The sequence below is a fragment of the Mesocricetus auratus genome, unplaced genomic scaffold (assembly GCF_017639785.1).
Source record: "Mesocricetus auratus isolate SY011 unplaced genomic scaffold, BCM_Maur_2.0 Super-Scaffold_100691, whole genome shotgun sequence".
NCBI classification, from domain to species: Eukaryota; Metazoa; Chordata; class Mammalia; order Rodentia; family Cricetidae; genus Mesocricetus; species Mesocricetus auratus.
Window position 1 is genome coordinate 10,374,480 of NW_024429267.1, and position 16,568 is coordinate 10,391,047.

At 41.7% G+C, this 16,568-nt stretch overlaps 1 non-coding gene across 1 annotated transcript; it reads left to right on the forward strand.

Moving 5' to 3' along the window:
- The first annotated feature begins 12,242 nt into the window (after nt 1-12,242).
- LOC121137720 lies at nt 12,243-12,349 on the forward strand. Its single transcript, XR_005875027.1, has one exon. It is a non-coding gene; the product is annotated as a U6 spliceosomal RNA (small nuclear RNA).
- Nucleotides 12,350-16,568: the final 4,219 nt, after the last annotated feature.

Genomic DNA, 16,568 nt, shown 5'->3' on the forward strand with positions numbered 1-16,568 from the left:
GTCATTCTACTGAAACAGGTGAGAATTTGATAAATCAAAGTAGGTTTGTTTGCTTACGGGAGTAAATCAAACCTGCCCATTGAATGACCTTGATTTCTCAATGAAACACAAGAAAGATAGTGCCATTTACCAAGGTAGAAAGTTTGGAAGTGGCTGGGTGGAGATTAGACCACAGAGATTAAAAACATCAGAATAAACTGGGTGGTGGTGGTACACATCTTTAAACCCAGCACTTAGAGGCAGAGGCAGGTGTATCTCTGAGTTTGAGGCTAGCCTGGTCTATAGAGTAAGTTCTGGGATAGCCAGGGCTGTTAGAGAAACCCTGTCTCAAAAAACCTAAACCAAACAAAAAAATAACAAAACAAAAATAAAAATAAAAACACCAATAGTTATGGGATGGTGTCAAATGCTTATAATCCTCAATCTTGGGAGGCAGAGGCAGGCAGATCTCTGATTTCAAGGCCAGCCTGGTCTACAGAGTGAGTTCCAGGACAGCCTGGGCTACACAGAGAAATCCTGTCTCAAAAAACAAAACAACAAACAAACAACCCCCTCCACACACACATCAGAATAGCCTCTGATATAGTGGCAGGGATGATGATGACAAAGCAAAACAGATCAGAAAATGCCTGGGACGGAGAGGTCAGGTGTTGCAGCCTGAGTCTTCAGCAGTAAAGGGATAAGGTAGGAGAGAGCTCACATCTGCAGTACAATAGCCGCCTTCTGGTTCTCTGGGTCTTTCTCTATACTCCTTTCAGTTCTATACTAAATAACTGTCAGGGAACAGCAAAAACTGAGACCATAAACTGCTTAAATTCATTTAATAACCCTTCGTCAACTGCAGGTGCTAAATCCTTAATTTGACAAATAAAATTGTCCCAAGTCCAGATTCTCCAGTGACTTTTCTTTTTTCTTTCTTTCTTTTTTTTTTTTTTTTTTTTTTTTTTGGTTTTACGAGACAGGGTTTCTCTGTTTTGGAGGCTGTCAGTCGAGCCTCCAGTGACTTTTCATGCCAGGTCTTAACCATCCTGCCTCCATCCCCACTTAGATTTCAGCACTTTTCTTAAACTTCTTGGAGCTCTTTTGAAACAAAACAAGTAAACAAAATGCACACCGCAGCATTCCAGTACCAGTCTTGAGTCTGCTCCCTGAAATAAACAACCTTCTGTTTATACAGTCATGTTTGCTTGTTGGAGTGAAAGGAGTTGTCCCTTCTGCTACCCAAGGCTAATTCATTTGATCATTAACCATTTACCTTTATAGAAACTCTTCTGGAAGTTTTGCCTGTCTTTTACAACTTGCTCTTTCTCTTCAGCAAATCAAGAGGACTCAAGCTTTGCCCTTCCCTGACTCCAAGCCTGCTGGATATACACTTTTGTTTCCTAACACCCTATCTTTGCACCTAGTGTTCCTTTGGTCTGGAAATGCCCTTCCCTCTCCTCTACACTGCCACCATGTGTCATCTGTCTCTGCCATCTTCCAAGCCCTCCTCTCTGAATATCTTGTAGTTGGAAGTTTTTCTCTGTTTCGTCAAGTCCCACTGGACTGGTTTCTCTCCCACTCCCCGGTCCCCGCAGCTGCTCATTAAATAATCATTCTAAGACTTAATATTAATTATACTTGTTTGGCCAATGGCTCAGGCTTCTTACTGGCTAGCTCTACATATAAATTAACCCATTTTTATTAATCTGTGTATCACCACGTGGTCATGGCTTACTGGTAATGTTCTGGCATCTTACCCCTCTGGTGTCTACATGGCTTCTCAACTCTGCCTTCTTTCTCTCTGTAACTGGATTTCCTGTCTAGCTATATTCTGCCTGGCCATTGGTCAAAACACTTTTATTCATCAACCAATAAAAGCAACACATATTCACAGCTACAGAAGGGCATCTTACATCAATACCGAGAAGTAACAATTCCTTCTGTTGTAGTCTCTTCCATGTATGTTCATAGTTTCCTCATTATAGTTTTTATATGTACTCACATATCTTCCAAAACACTAAACTCAAAGAAAATACCTTTCTTTGGCAGAAGACAGCACTCAATAAGTATTTATTGAACTGTAATGAGAAATGCACTGTAATGTGAGTTTCATTCCTGGAGCCCACATGGAGGGGGGGCTGCTGATCTCTGACCTCCACATGTGAATGTCTTAACAGAATAAATGTAAAAATCATAATTAAAATTATTAATAAAAAACATGGAGCTGGGACACACCTTTAATTCCAGCACTCAGGAGGCAGAAACAGGCAGATCCCTGTGAGTTAGAGGCCAGTCTGGTCTACAGAGCAAGTTCCAGGACAGCCTCCAAAACAATACAGAGAAACCCTGTCTCGAAAAACCAAAAAAACAAAAAAAAAAAAACAAAAAAAAACAAACAAACATGGAGCTAGAATGATACTTGCTGGTCTTCCAAAGGACCTGGGTTCAATTCCCAGCCCCAACATGGTGGCTCACAACAATCTGTAATTCCAGTTCCACAGGATCTAATACTCTCTTCTGGCCTCTGTGGGCAGTAAGCACACACATGGTACACAGACATACATACAGACAAAACACCCATATACACACAAATAATTGCCAAATTTAAAGTAAAAAAAAAAATTAAGCCGGGTGTGGTGGCGTGGTGGCACATGCCTTTAATCCCAGCACTCAGGAGGCAGAGGCAGTCTGATCTCTGTGAATTCGAGACCAGCCTCGTCTACAGAGTGAGTTCTTCGGAGGGACAGCAAAAGAAAGAGAGTTTGTCTTGTAAAGGGACCTTTTTGCGCCTGTGGAGAGCCAGGGTACTGCTTGCACTCTCCAGGTCCCCAAGGGGCGGGGCCTAGGTGTGCCTGTATGGTAACACTGATGAAATCTTTGGACAGGATGGGAAAGATCTCAAAAGAGCTTCTGAGAATATCCAATGATTCACAACAAACTCCTTATGGGCGCACTGGAAACTGTAGCTGAGAAAATCATTATAGAGCCCACAAGGGCAAGTTTAGTTAATGTGGTCCAGCTTCTCTGTGTGTACACACATGTGTGCATGTGGATCAGTATGCATGTGTGTGGGTACATGTGTATTTAGGTGCTCATGGAGGCCAGAGTTCAACCTTGGAGGAGCCATCCTTCTTGATTTTTTAAATTGGCTCTCTCATTGATTCTGGGGTTCGCCAATTAGGCTAGGCTGGTAGGTGAGTGAGTCCCAGGAGGGATCTTCTTGTCTCTGTCTTCCCTATACTAGAATTGCAGGCAATGCCACCACACCTGGTTTTTTACAGAGGTGCTGGAGGATTGAACAAAGGACCTGGTATCTGCATGGAAAGCACTTTACTGACTGGGCTCTCTACCTGGGCCCTTAAAGTTTGTTTATATAGAAAAGAGATTTTATTTAGGTTACTTAATTGTAGAGACCATGTAGCTCATGTAGAACTACATGGTCTTTATTGTAAATAAAGGTAAATACAAAGGAACAGAGGCAATGGTAGTCAACAGATACAGTTTTCTTTTTCTTTTCTTTTCTTTTTTTTTTTTTTTGGTTTTTCGATACAGGGTTTCTCTGTATTGTTTTGGAGGCTGTCCTGAAACTCGTAGACCAGGCTGGCCTTGAACTAGAGATCTGCTTGCCTCTGCCTCCCGAGTGCTGGGATTAAAGGCGTGGGCCACCACCGCACAGCCCAGATACAGTTTTCATTCTCTACTAGTAAATTGTATTAAGAAGTTACTTGATGTAATGATAACTTTGAGAGAAATTGCGTCTTGTTTTTTGAGACAGGGTCTCCCTATTAGCTCTGGTTGTCCTGGAACTCCCTCTGTAGAACAGCCTGGCCTTGCTTGAACACTCAAGAGATTCACCTGCCTCTGTCTCACAAGTACTAGAGTTAAAGGCATGTGCCACCACATTCGACTCAAAACAGAATTTTAAAGAATATTTACTGTATTTTAGGTTTCTCTAAATTGCACTGAATATGGCCTTCAAGATATTTGGAATCATTAGTAACTAATACTGTATGGCTTGGATTCTGAAAGACCCACATCGCAGACCGTAATGAAGTAATACAGAGTGCCTAGAATTGTAGCTGCACATGGTGCCACACACTTGTGACCCCAGCAGGCAAGAGATAGAGGCAAAAAAATTCTGATCAAGGCCAGCCTGGACTTCATAGTGAGACTCTGTCTCACCCACCCACATGTCACCCATCCTTCAGACAAAAAGCCTGCCTGGGACTTTGAAGACAAGCACTTGAAAGTTCATGCAGCCTCAGACATTTCTGGTTTTTTTTTTTTTGGTTTTTTTTGTTTTGTTTTATTTATTTATTTATTTATTTGGTTTTTTTGAGACAGGGTTTCTCTGTGGTTTTGGAGGCTGTCCTGGAACTCCCTTGGTAGTCCAGTCTGGTCTCGAACTCACAAAGATCCGCCTGCCTCTGCCTCCCGAGTGCTGGGATTAAAGGTGTGCGCCACCAACGCCCGGCCACATTTCTGGTTATTAAGCCAACTTTTGTGCACAAATGAGGCCAGCTGGTTCCAGGAAAGGATTTTTTAAGTAAAGCTGTCAAAAGTTAAAGAGAAAGCCAGAGCCCCACAATTGGTGACGAATGCCTAGAATTATGACAGAAGAGTCTCCACTGACTGAAAACCATTTTCAGAGGTGGTTTAGTCTGTTGATCATTGTGGCTTTTCCTGGTCAGTCACAGGTAACACAAGCTTGGCTCAGAGCTTTGACTTTATGTGGCTTTATGTACTTCTCCACACTCTGCAATGCTGTGTTTGAAACCCATAGTTTCTGAAGTGGTCACCTCTGCTTGCTAGAAATAAGTTTCTGATTACTGAAAAATATGGCAAAGACCCTATGAGTCCTAACATTTCATGATTATAGGAACCCTGTGAAGATTGTAATTCACATGTGATTGACATACTGCTTAATTTTTAAAAATTCAGAACAGGAAGTAAAGATGCCCCTATTCATTTTCTTCTTATTATTCATAGATCAGGCAAAGTTTTCCAAAAACAGTAAAAGTTACTTGCCTTAGTATTGATTCAATTATATAAAGTACATCTTGACAAACTTGGAGTGATAGGACAAAGGATAAAAAACAATGAAATGCACTATGTTTTGAGGTGCGGGAGATCCAACATAGGAACCCCAGGATCTTAACCAAGGCCTGGGAAGTGTTCTCTCAGTGAACAGCCAGCCCACAGAGCATAAGCCACCATCATGCTAATGCTTCAGAAACTTGAAGCGATTTGGAGATTAGAATTGATCTGAGATTTGAGTTGAGGTTTAGTCAAAGAATTCACGCTGATAATGTCAAACTCTGAAACCTAGTCAATTATACAGGTGAATACAGTCTCCTATGTGGGACAGTGTTGAACTGGGAAATGGTGCCACCTACTGAAGCAAAGTTACTTTCAACAACCAGTTCCCACTGAAGAATTCGAGGTGCTTATTTTCTCAGAAACATACACCTAAGGGCCTGTGACTCAACAGGTAAGGGTGCTCAACACCAAAACTGATGACTTGAGTTCAAGCCCCTGACCCCACATGGTGGAAGGCAAGAACCAGTTCCTAAAAGTTGTCCTCTGACTTCGTGTATGTGGTATGTCTTCCCCTGTGAACATTTAAAAAAATGTACATCTAAAAGGATCTTCAGATATTCTTTGATTTAACGTAATCTTTCATTTTAGCCAAAGATAGAAGACTATCCACATGTGTTTATCATCTCCAACATGACCCTGACGAAGGAATGTAAAAGGTACCAAACTAACACAAGAAAATGGGACCAGGTCATGAGTAAACCAGTTCCCCTGCCAAACGTCTGAAAGAGAAATCAGAGAACCGTAGCAATGGGAAAGGCAACAGCAGATTCCTGCCAGAGAGGGCGCGCGGGTAGCTGTACGCTTGGCTGGATCTCAGAGGACAAGGCCGAGAGCGACGCAGCTCAAAGCACAAGGCACACGTGGTAGAGGCAGAAAGCAACTGAAAGTCTCTCTGTGGCAAGGGCAGACCTCTCCACTTGTCTCTTCACCACACAGAAAGGATATAGTACCTGGGTCTTTAAATACTGGCTAAGAACAGGGCCAGGGAGTTGAGCAGAGAAACCAATTAAACTAGTTATGGAGAACTAGAGCAGCTGGTGTGACAAGCTGTGACAAATATTTCACATTCTAGCGCTCAGGGGCCCCACCTGCCCACACCTGCCTAGCAGTAGGTGGCATCCATTTGTGCAGACTTCAGGTTTGGTTTTTAAACTACAACACTTGTAAATATTTATTGACAGCTAAGAAATGCTAGTTTTATGAGAAGCTTGTAACAGGAAAGAGACATGGGTAAATACTTTTGGATGATTAAGAGGGTGGAGGTAAGTCAACAAATGAAAGGAAAACATTGTAAATTCTCAAATATACTCAGATTGAAAATGCAGCAGTCTTTAAATTTGTTTGAAGCTTTGGAAAAAAAAAGTATGTGTATTAGTATTTTGCCTGTGTATGTGTGTGTGTGTGCACCACATGTGTGCAGAATCCATAGAGGCCAGAAAGGGGTGGTGGATTCCCTGGAACTGGAGTTACGGCCAGTTGTGAGCTACCATGTCAGTGTTGAGAATTGAATCTCAAGAAGAGCAGTCAGGGCTCTTAGCAGCTGAGTCATTTCTTGGCCCAGTGCTCAAGTCTTACAAGAGGGACAAAAGACAGAACGCTTAGGAATTGAAATTATGATTTCAGAAACTCAAATTCAGCATAGGGGCTGAAAGATAAAAAGAAACTCAAGATGGACAGAGAGAGAGAGAGAGAGAGAGAGAGAGAGAGAGAGAGAGAGAGAGAGAGAGAGAGAGAGAGAGAGAGAGAGAGAGAAAACCAACAGCCTAGAGGCAAAATATCTAATAAGAGTTCCTTAAAGAACAGAGACGAAATTATGAGAAAAATACTTAAATTCCCAGGACCACAGAATAGTTCAAATATTTTAAATGACTTACTCAATTACCTGCTGAGACACCTTTTGTCTACTGCAAATGATGTTGTTGTAAGCATTTACGAAGAGGTGTTTGAATCCTGCTCTTGGTCCTTTAGGATATATATCTAGGAGGGGGGCTTGCTGGGCCAAATGGTCACTCTGTTGATTAACTTTGTGAGGAGGTGTCAAGCTGTTTCACAACAGCTACACAACTACATTCCCAACAATAAAGAGTGATGCAGTATCTTCCACACCAACACTGGTTATTGTTTTTGTTTTTGTTTTTGTTTTGTTTTGTTTTTTTTGAGACAGGGTTTCTCTGTGTAGCTTTTAGATCCTGTCCTGGAACTCACTGTGTAGACCAGGCTGACCTCAAATTCACAGAGATCCTCCTGCCTCTGTCTGCCCAGGGATTAAAGACCTGTGCCACCTCTGTCTGCTGTTTTTGTTTGTTTTCCAATCTGTCCTTGAGCATGTGAGCTTATGTGGTCCTGTGTCAGTCTCCCAGCTAGCTGGCTTGACAGCTGGTCTTCTTGATAATGGTCATCCAGGTGGGGAGGTGAGGAGGTATTTATCGCGGTTACACTAGGTTTTGTTTGTTTGTTTGTTTTTGTTTTTGTTTTGGGCAGGGGGGAAGATTGTTTTCATTTTTTAGTGAGTACCTTAGAAATTATCATAATCTTGCCTGGCATTGGTGGTGCATGCCTTTAATCCCAGCACTCAGGAGATAGAGGCAGGAGAATCTCTGTGAGTTCGAGACCAGCCTGGTCTACCGAGCGAGTTCCAGGACAGGATCCAAAACAATACAGAGAAACCCTGTCTCGAAAAACCAAAAAAAAAAAAAAAAAAAAAAAAAAAGTTATCATACTCTTTAAAAACCAGGACTACATGGAGAAACCTTTTCTGGGGTAGGGGTGGGTATCAAAACCTGATAATGTGGGACTGGAAAGATGATTCAATTCCCAGTACCCACATCTGAGGCCCTCTTCTGGCATCCTTGAATACTGTATGCTTGTGGTATATGAACATCTACACAGGCAAACACTCCTACACACAAAATAAGTAAAAAATAAAAATAAAAATAGTAACCCTGACATTGTTACCTTTAGTGTTCTGGGCAAAGATCTATAATGGCTTAACAGCATTTACCACATATATACCCCAACCTACTCAGTCTTAACAGCTGCTGCAATTCTGTAACTTTTAGCTCTCAAGAGTATATACTGCTTTGCATAACCCCGTTTTCATAACCAATATGAATTTATAATAATCTATGATTTATATCTATTCTTATTTATTATCCCTCTCCATCCCCCCTGCTTCTTGAGATAAATACTCTTTAAATTAGCCAGGCTAGCTTCAACCTTGCTCTATAGCCTAGGCAAGCTTTGAATTTACCATCCTTCTGCCTCAGGAAGCTTCCTGAGTGGCTGAGATTAAAGGAATGGGCCACCAGTCTCAGATGTAATGATTATTTCTTTGAGCTCCATTGCTTTCTACACCTCTGATTTTTCTTTTGTTTTGTTTATATTATTTTTAGAGATTTATTTATTTATTATGTATACACTGTTCTGCCTGCATGTATGCCTGCAGGCCAGAAGAGGGCATCAGATCTCATTATAGATGGTTGTGAGCCACCATGTGGTTGCTGGGAATTGAACTCAGAACCTCTGGAAGAGCAGTCAGTGCTCTTAACAATTGAACCATCTCTCCAGCACCCTGTTTTGTTTCTTTCTTTCTCTTCTTTTTTTGTTTGGTTTTTGAGACAGGGTTTCTCTGTGGCTTTGGAGGCTGTCCTGGAACTAGCTCTTGTAGACCAGGCTGGTCTCAAACTCACAGAGATCTGCCTGCCTCTGCCTCCTGATTATTGCTATTTTTATTTTAAAAACTGTTCATAGCCGATATGGTGGTACCTGCCTTTAGTATTAATAATAGTGTGGCAGAGGCAGGCAGATCACCACAAATTTGAGGCCAGCCTGGTCTACATAGTGAATTCTAGGTCACTTAGGACTGTATAATGAGGCCCTGTCTAAATAAGTAAATAAACAAACAAATGAATGAAGAAATAAAACTTTTTTTGTTATTTTGTTTTGTTTTTAAAGACAGGGTTTCTTTGTGTGACCTCGCTGTCCTGGAACTTGCTCTGTAGACTAGGCTGGCCTTAAACTCACAGAAAGCCACATGCCTCTGCCTCCCAAGTGCTGGTATTAAAGGTGTGTACCACCATAACCAACAAATAAAATTGTTTATTGTGTGTGTGCATAATTGGAGGCTAGTGCATGTGCCACATTGGGCATGTGGGCCAAGGGCCAACTTTGTGGGTGGCAGCTCTCTCTTCCCACTTGTATGTGGGTTCCAGGGATTAAATTTAGGTCACCAGGCTTGCATACTCTCTGGACCACCTTCACTGGCTCGCCTGATTTTTTTTTTCATGCAATATTATTTTCTTTTCTGCATGATGAACACCTTACAGGGCATCCTTTAAGTAGATATCTATTGGCAATATAGATCTTTTATTTTCCTTCAAGTCTGTTGTCTTCTGTCCTTGAGGTCAGTGGTGAGTTCAGTAGTAATTTGTTAATTTTTTTAAGGCTACATTGAGCCTATCTTGGTTCACTGAAGTTCTATTTTAATGTGGAATTGAGTATTCTTATTTATCCTTCTTTGGTTCTGTAGAGTATCTTGAGTCAGTGGGCTACTAGAAATCATCTTTCTTTTTTTTTTTTTTTTTTTTTTTTTGGTTTTTACAAGACAGGGTTTCTCTGTATTGTTTTGGAGGCTAGAAATCATCTTTCTAAGACCAATCCTTCTTCACCTAGAATCTCACTGAAACTTGCTGTGCATTACTGTATCATTCTTCTTTATGACCTTGTTGTGTATGTGTATACTTACATACATAATTTATTAAAATACTAACATTAATATAATAAATTATACACAATGATTATATAATACATAAAATTTTATTTGTAATAACCCATGTTAATGAAATTAATATATCATAAATAATATATCAATATACATTATTTTCATTTTAAAAATTATTTTTACATGTATTTGCATTTATGTTTTGCCTACACGTATGTCTGTGTGAGGGTGTTACAGACAGTTGTGAGTTGCCATGTGAGTGCTGGGAATTGAACTGGGGTTCTCTGGAAGACTAGTCAGTGCTCCTAACTACTGAGCCATCTCTACAGCCCCCAATTATTTTCATTTTATTTTTATTTTGTGTGCATTGGTGTTTTGCCTGCATGTATATCTGTGCGAGGGTATCCAGTCTCCAGAAACTGGAGTTATAGACAGTAGTAAGCTGCAATTTGGGTGTTGGGAATTGAACCTGGATCCTCTGGAAGAGCAGCCAGTGCTCTTAATCACTAAGCCATCTCCCCAGCTATTTTCATTTTTTAAATTACTCATTGCTTCATTTTGGAATTCCATTCCATTTTCTTTGGTAGGGGATTAATCTACAAATGCCATTAAAATTGGTAATAACTTTTTGTTTTGTTTTGAGAGTGGGTTTCTCTGGGTAGCCTTGGCTGTCCTGGAACTCACTCTGTAGACCAGGCTGGCCTGCCTTAAACTCAACAGATCCACCTGCCTCTGCTCCTCTGCTTGCTGAGTGCTGGGAATAAAGATATACCACCAACAAAACGTAGTATTATAATTCATTATAATTCCTGACTTCTAGAATCATTGTTTTTCCAAGTCTGTGTCTGGTAATTTCAGTTTCTGGAGTCTCCTGTCACTTGTTTTTCTGGATGATTCTGACTTGTGACTCATTTCTGTGTGTCTCTTTTCCTGAGTTCAGGTTATCAAGCTTGAAGTGATACTAACTTCCTCTTCAAAGTATTCTGGTTATTATCTGCCAAGTGCTCAAAGCAGTAAGCATTATAGGACACAGGTTTGTGGTTTCCTCCATCACCGCTTGGCCTGAAGGACTGTGGTGCATACCCTCCCTCTCAGAATACAGTTCTTCATGCCCCTATGCAAAATCTAGTGTGGGTCACCCTCCTTGGAGAGCTACTTGTATTCTAGCCTTCATTCCTGCAGACCAGGAAGATTTCTATAAGCAGTGACTCATTTATATCTACAGGGTCTGCATAGAATACAGGAAAAACTTGCTTCCAAATGGCTCACTGTGGGCCCCAGTTCTAGCTCGTGTCTTGCTTCTAATTCCTCCAACATTACAAGATGTTTCATGATTTTTAAATCTCTTTAGTTATCTGCAATGGGATGCCAAGTGCCAATTATCCAGCTCAGATGTTCTGCCTGTATGGTCTTTTCCTAAGGAATTGTGTATGCAATTTCACATGTGTGCTGATATCTCAGTTTTATATCTTTGTCCTCATCTTTCTTTGAACACCAGATGTATCTGTTCAACTGCCTATTCTTTATCTCCACCCTGTTATTTCATGGGAACTCCCAGCCCAAAGAGACATACAATCAGATTTATATCTATGTGCCATTCAGTTCTTAAGTCAAGTTTCAGCTTATGCTTTAGCTTTTCGATTTATTAATTTATTTTTATGTGTGTGAGTACTTGCCTGCATTTGTGTCTGTGTACCATGTGTGTACCTGGTGCCCATAGAGATCAAAAGAGGGGTTTAGATCCCCTGGAACTAGAGTGAAAGATGTTTGTGATCTACCATGTGGGTGCTAGGAAACAAGGCAGTACCACTGCAAGAGCAGCAGTGCTCTTAACTGTTGAGCTGTTTCTCCAGGCTTTATTATTGTTATTATTTTAGGCAGGATCTTACCAGGTACTGGGTATCTTTGGCTGGTCTGAAACTATATACATCAGACTGGCTTTGAACTCAAAGATGGACCTTCCTCTGCCTCCCAGTTGCTGAGATTAAAGGAATGTGCCCCCACACCTAGCAAAACAACAAAATTTAAATGAGAAATATATATTAGTGATTTTAGCTCTGCTATAGATAATTGACAGAATAATTTTTTAAAAATATATTTATTGCTTATACAGTGTTCTGACAGAAGAGGGCACCAGATTGACTTGTAGATGGCTGTGAGCCACCATGTGGTTGCTGGGAATTGAACTCAGGACCTCTGGAAGAACAGTAAGTGCTCTTAATCTCTGAGCCACCTCTCCAGCCCCCAACAGAATAATTTTTTTTTTTTGGTTTTTCGAGACAGGGTTTCTCTGTAGCTTTGGAGGCTGTCCTTGAACTCACTTTGTAGACCAGGCTGGCCTCGAACTCACAGAGATCCGCCTGCCTCTGCCTCCTGAGTGCTGGGATTAAAGGCGTGCGCCACCACCGCCCCGCAAAATAATTTTCTAACAGGTAAAGTTGTGCTTGATTTGGCAGCACATATATTAAAATTGGAACAATACAGAGAAGATTAGCCCGGCCCCTATGCAAGGATGACACAAAAATTCATGAAGTGTTCCATATTTAAAAACAAAAAACAAAACCAGGCCAGATGGTGGTTTTTTGTTTTTGTTTTGTTTTATTTTATTTTCAAGACAGGGTTTTCTCTGTGTATCAGCCCTAGCTGTCCTGGAATTAGCTCTGTAGACCAGGCTGGCCTTGAACTCAAAGAGATCCACCTGCCTCTGCCTCCTGAGTACCAGGATTAAAGGCATACGTGTGGCACCACAGCCTGGCCTGGTACATGCCTTCAATCTCAACATTTGGGAGGCAGAGGCATGTAGATCTCTGAGTTCCAGGCTGGCCTGATCTACAAATTGAGTTACTGGACAAGTAGGAATGCATCGAGATATCTTGTCTAGAAAAACAACAAACAAACAAACCCAGGAAAAGTCGTCAATATTAATCAACCTCATATCCAGTAATAACACATTCTCACTAAGACAGTGTTGTACATTTACCAAATTATATTATACTCTGACCAATAAAGCAAACGCTTATAAATCTAGAATGAATTCATGAAAAAAATTAAATTAGATAACAGAAAAATATTTGAAAATTCCCTTACAAATAACTGGAAGCTAACAAAAACAACACCTTTAAAAACCTGGGCCAAGGAAGATAAAAAATATTTTTAACTGAATAAAGATAAAAACCACAACTATTTAAATTTGTGGACTGTCATTGAAGCAGTGTTCTCAGAGAAAATTATAGCATTAAATATATTTTCCTTAAATATTTATACCGGGGAAAAAAGGAAGTGAGTGACCTGTGCTTCCACTAAACAAAAAACAAGCATGGGTGGGAGAAGCATAAACCAGAGAACCTAAGCGGTTCCCAGGCAGCGAGGGAGCGGAGCTCGGCAGCCAGCAGCAGGCTCCTGAGGAACAGGCTCCTGAGAGTCTGCACATTCCAGTGTAGCTGAATCGAGGATGCCTTCGTGAAACATGAACTTGTTCAGAGGATTCGGGAGATGGCTGGGTCAAACAAACATGAGGACCTGAATTTGGGTCCCCACTAACCCTTGAGAAGCTGGCCAGTGCATGTTTGTAACCTCAGCACTGGCAGGATCCCTGAGACTTCCAGTCTGATCCATCAGTGAACTCCAACTTCGGTGAGACAGCCTTTCAGAAAAATAAGATGGAGAGAGACTGCAGAAGACGCCTGAGCACTGATTGACCTTTGTCCTTTAATTGACACCCCCTACCCCCACATACATCTAAAAAGAAAACGAAAAAACTTTATTCAATAAAATTATTTGCCTGAAAACCCCAAATCCCATCAAAGACACTTGTTAGGGTTACTACTGTTGTGACGAAACACCATGATCAAAGCAACTTGGGGAGGAAAAGGTTGATTTGGCTTATTCTTCCACATCACTGTTCATCGAAGGAGATCAGGACAGGAACTCAGATGGTGCAGGAACTGGGAACCTGGAGTTGATGCAGTGGCCATGGAGGAGTGTTGCTTACTGACTTGCTCCTCTTGGCTTGCTCAACCTGCTTTCTCATAGCAGCACCACCAGCACAGGTTGGCCCGACCCACAATGGGCCCACTAATTAATAAAATACCTTACAGGCTTGCCTACACCTCAATGTTATAGAGGCATTTTCTCAACTGAAGTTTCCTCCTCTCTGATGACTGTAGCTTGTGTCAAGTTGGCATAAAAATGGTTGTGATGTGTCTTTAGGTTCCTTCTGATGATCTTGACAGCTTTATAATATTATTGTGTATAAGATGTGTGTTTGTGTCCAGTGTGAATGTGGGGTCCAGAGGACAGACTTTGGGAGTCAGCTCTTTCCTTCTGCTGTGGGTTCTGGGGACTGAATTCAGGTCATCAAGCTTGCAGGGAAATCTCTTTTACCCATTGAACCACAGGGCAGTCATTGACAGTTTTAAGGAATCCCAGTAAGAGAAAACAAAACAAACAAACTTTGCATATGAAGGTCTTTTCTTGTGATCTCAATATATTGAAGTACTGAGACTTAGACCATGGCCTTGTTAACATTGAACAAGCGCTCTGCCTCTGAGCTATACCGTAAGCCCTGAAGTAGGAATGTCAAGTGAAAAATTATTTCCAAGGAAACAAAGGAAGACTACTTTTTTTTTGCAGAATTTTGAAGTCTTCTCTATGTAGTCATAGCAGGTTGCTGCATGCCTCTGGAGTGAGGCAAGAGAGCTATGACCCACTAGAATAATTATCTAAGGTCTCTCTGACTTCAGTCTCCTGTTTGAATAATGAGAACACAGAGGATGCCTTTCAATAGAGATATCTTATAATAAAGGCACAAAATGTCTTTTTGTTCCCCCACGGTTCTGGGGACCAATCTCAGCATCTCCTACAGGCTGGGCAAGCATTCTACCATTGAGCTACATTCTCAGTCCAAGACATTTTTTAGTCTAAGTTTTTGTTACATTTATTTATTTACTGGGGTCAAAAGAAGTAGCATAGGCAGGGCATTGGTGGCACACTGGTGGCACACGCCTTTAAGCCCATCACTTGGGAGGCAGAGGCAGGTGAATCTCTGTGAGTTCGAGGCCAGCCGGGTCTACAGAACGGTTGCCAGGACAGCCTCCAAAACAATACAGAGAAACTCTGTCTCGAAACAAAAACAAAAACAAAACAAAGTAGCACAGTGAACTTGCAGAGGTCAGAGGACAACTTGCAGGAGTTGGTTGTCTCCTTCTACCAATGGGGGTCTGTGGGATTGAACTCAGACTGTCAGGTTTGGTGGCAGTCACACACACACACACACACACACACACACACACACATATTTTGAGACAGGGTCTCACTATAGTCATTACCTGATCCGGAATTCACTATGTAGACCATAGCAGCCTCAAACTCACAGAGATCAACTTGCCTTTCTACCCCCAAGTGCTAGGATTCTTTTCCTTCCTTCCTTCCTTCCTTCCTTCCTTCCTTCCTTCCTTCCTTCCTTCCTTTTCTTATTTATTTGAGGCTGGAACTTGTGTTTCCCAGGTTAGCCTCACACTAGCTAAGTACCCAAAGAAGACCTTGAACTTCTGATCTTCCAGCCTCTGTTTCTTGAGTGCTGGGATTACTGGTAGGAACTACCATGTTCATGTTGGGGATAGAACCTAGGGCTTCATGCATACTAGGCAAGCAGTTTAGTAACTGAACTGTACCCCCTACCCAACCTAGCCCAAGCAATCGTTTCATGTCTCAGTAAACCCTGAGAAATATGCCACTAATATTGTTACAACAAACAAGGTCAGTCCTAGCTGAGACGGTAAGGTTACTTCAGTTACTGATAGCAGACTGCCCACCCCAATTGGAAAGACCTTATTATATGTAGAGTGACTGGAAAGGCTAAGTCTCCAAACATCCATTGCCATATCAAAATCTGTATCAGCCAGGCTCTAGACACCAAGAAGCAAGCAACAGAATACTAAAACCAGAGAAAATTTGGAAGTTTGAGCCCACTGTGGCCCAAAGCATAGCAGGAACCTTTCTCTGAGTTAACAGCATGAAGAAGTGAAAGAGGAGGGGCTGGAGAGATGGCTCAAAAGGTTAAGAGCACTGACTGCTCTTCCAGAGGTCCTAAGTTCAATTCCCAGCTACCACATGCTGGTTCACAGCCAACCACAATTCAATCTGGTGCCCTCTTCTGGTATATAGGCAGAACACTGTAATAAATCTTGAAGAAAGAAGTGAAAGCCCATAGGGATAGCGACACCTGTATGATTTGCCCCAGGTGGGTCAGCTGGCCTGACCTAGTTGATGACCATGCATGTTTTAGGATGTGACTGTGAACTAGCAGGGACGGTGAACTACAGACAGCAAATCTCAACAGGGCTCACTTCTGATGAAAGTTAGTTAGCAAGGAATCTTTTCTAGTCTCTTTCTTTCTTTTTCTTCTTTTTTTCTTTTTGTTTTTAGAGACAGGGTTTCTCTGTATTGTTTTGGAGGCTGTCCTGGAACTCACTCTGAAGACCAGGCTGGCCTTGAACTCACAGCGATCCGCCTGCCTCTGCCTCCCAAGTGCTGGGATTAAAGTCGTGAGCCACCAACACCCAGCTTCTAGTCTCATAAACTCTTTGTGAGGGGTAGACTGAAGAAGAGCAGCAGCTCCCTTTGGAGTCTGTACTATGGGTTTATGTGTTAAGAGTACTACTTATAAGCCGGATGGTGGTGGCGCACGCCTTTAATCCCAGCACTCCAGAGGCAGAGGCAGGTGGATCTCTGTGAGTTCGAGGCCGGGCTGGACTGACAGCCTCCA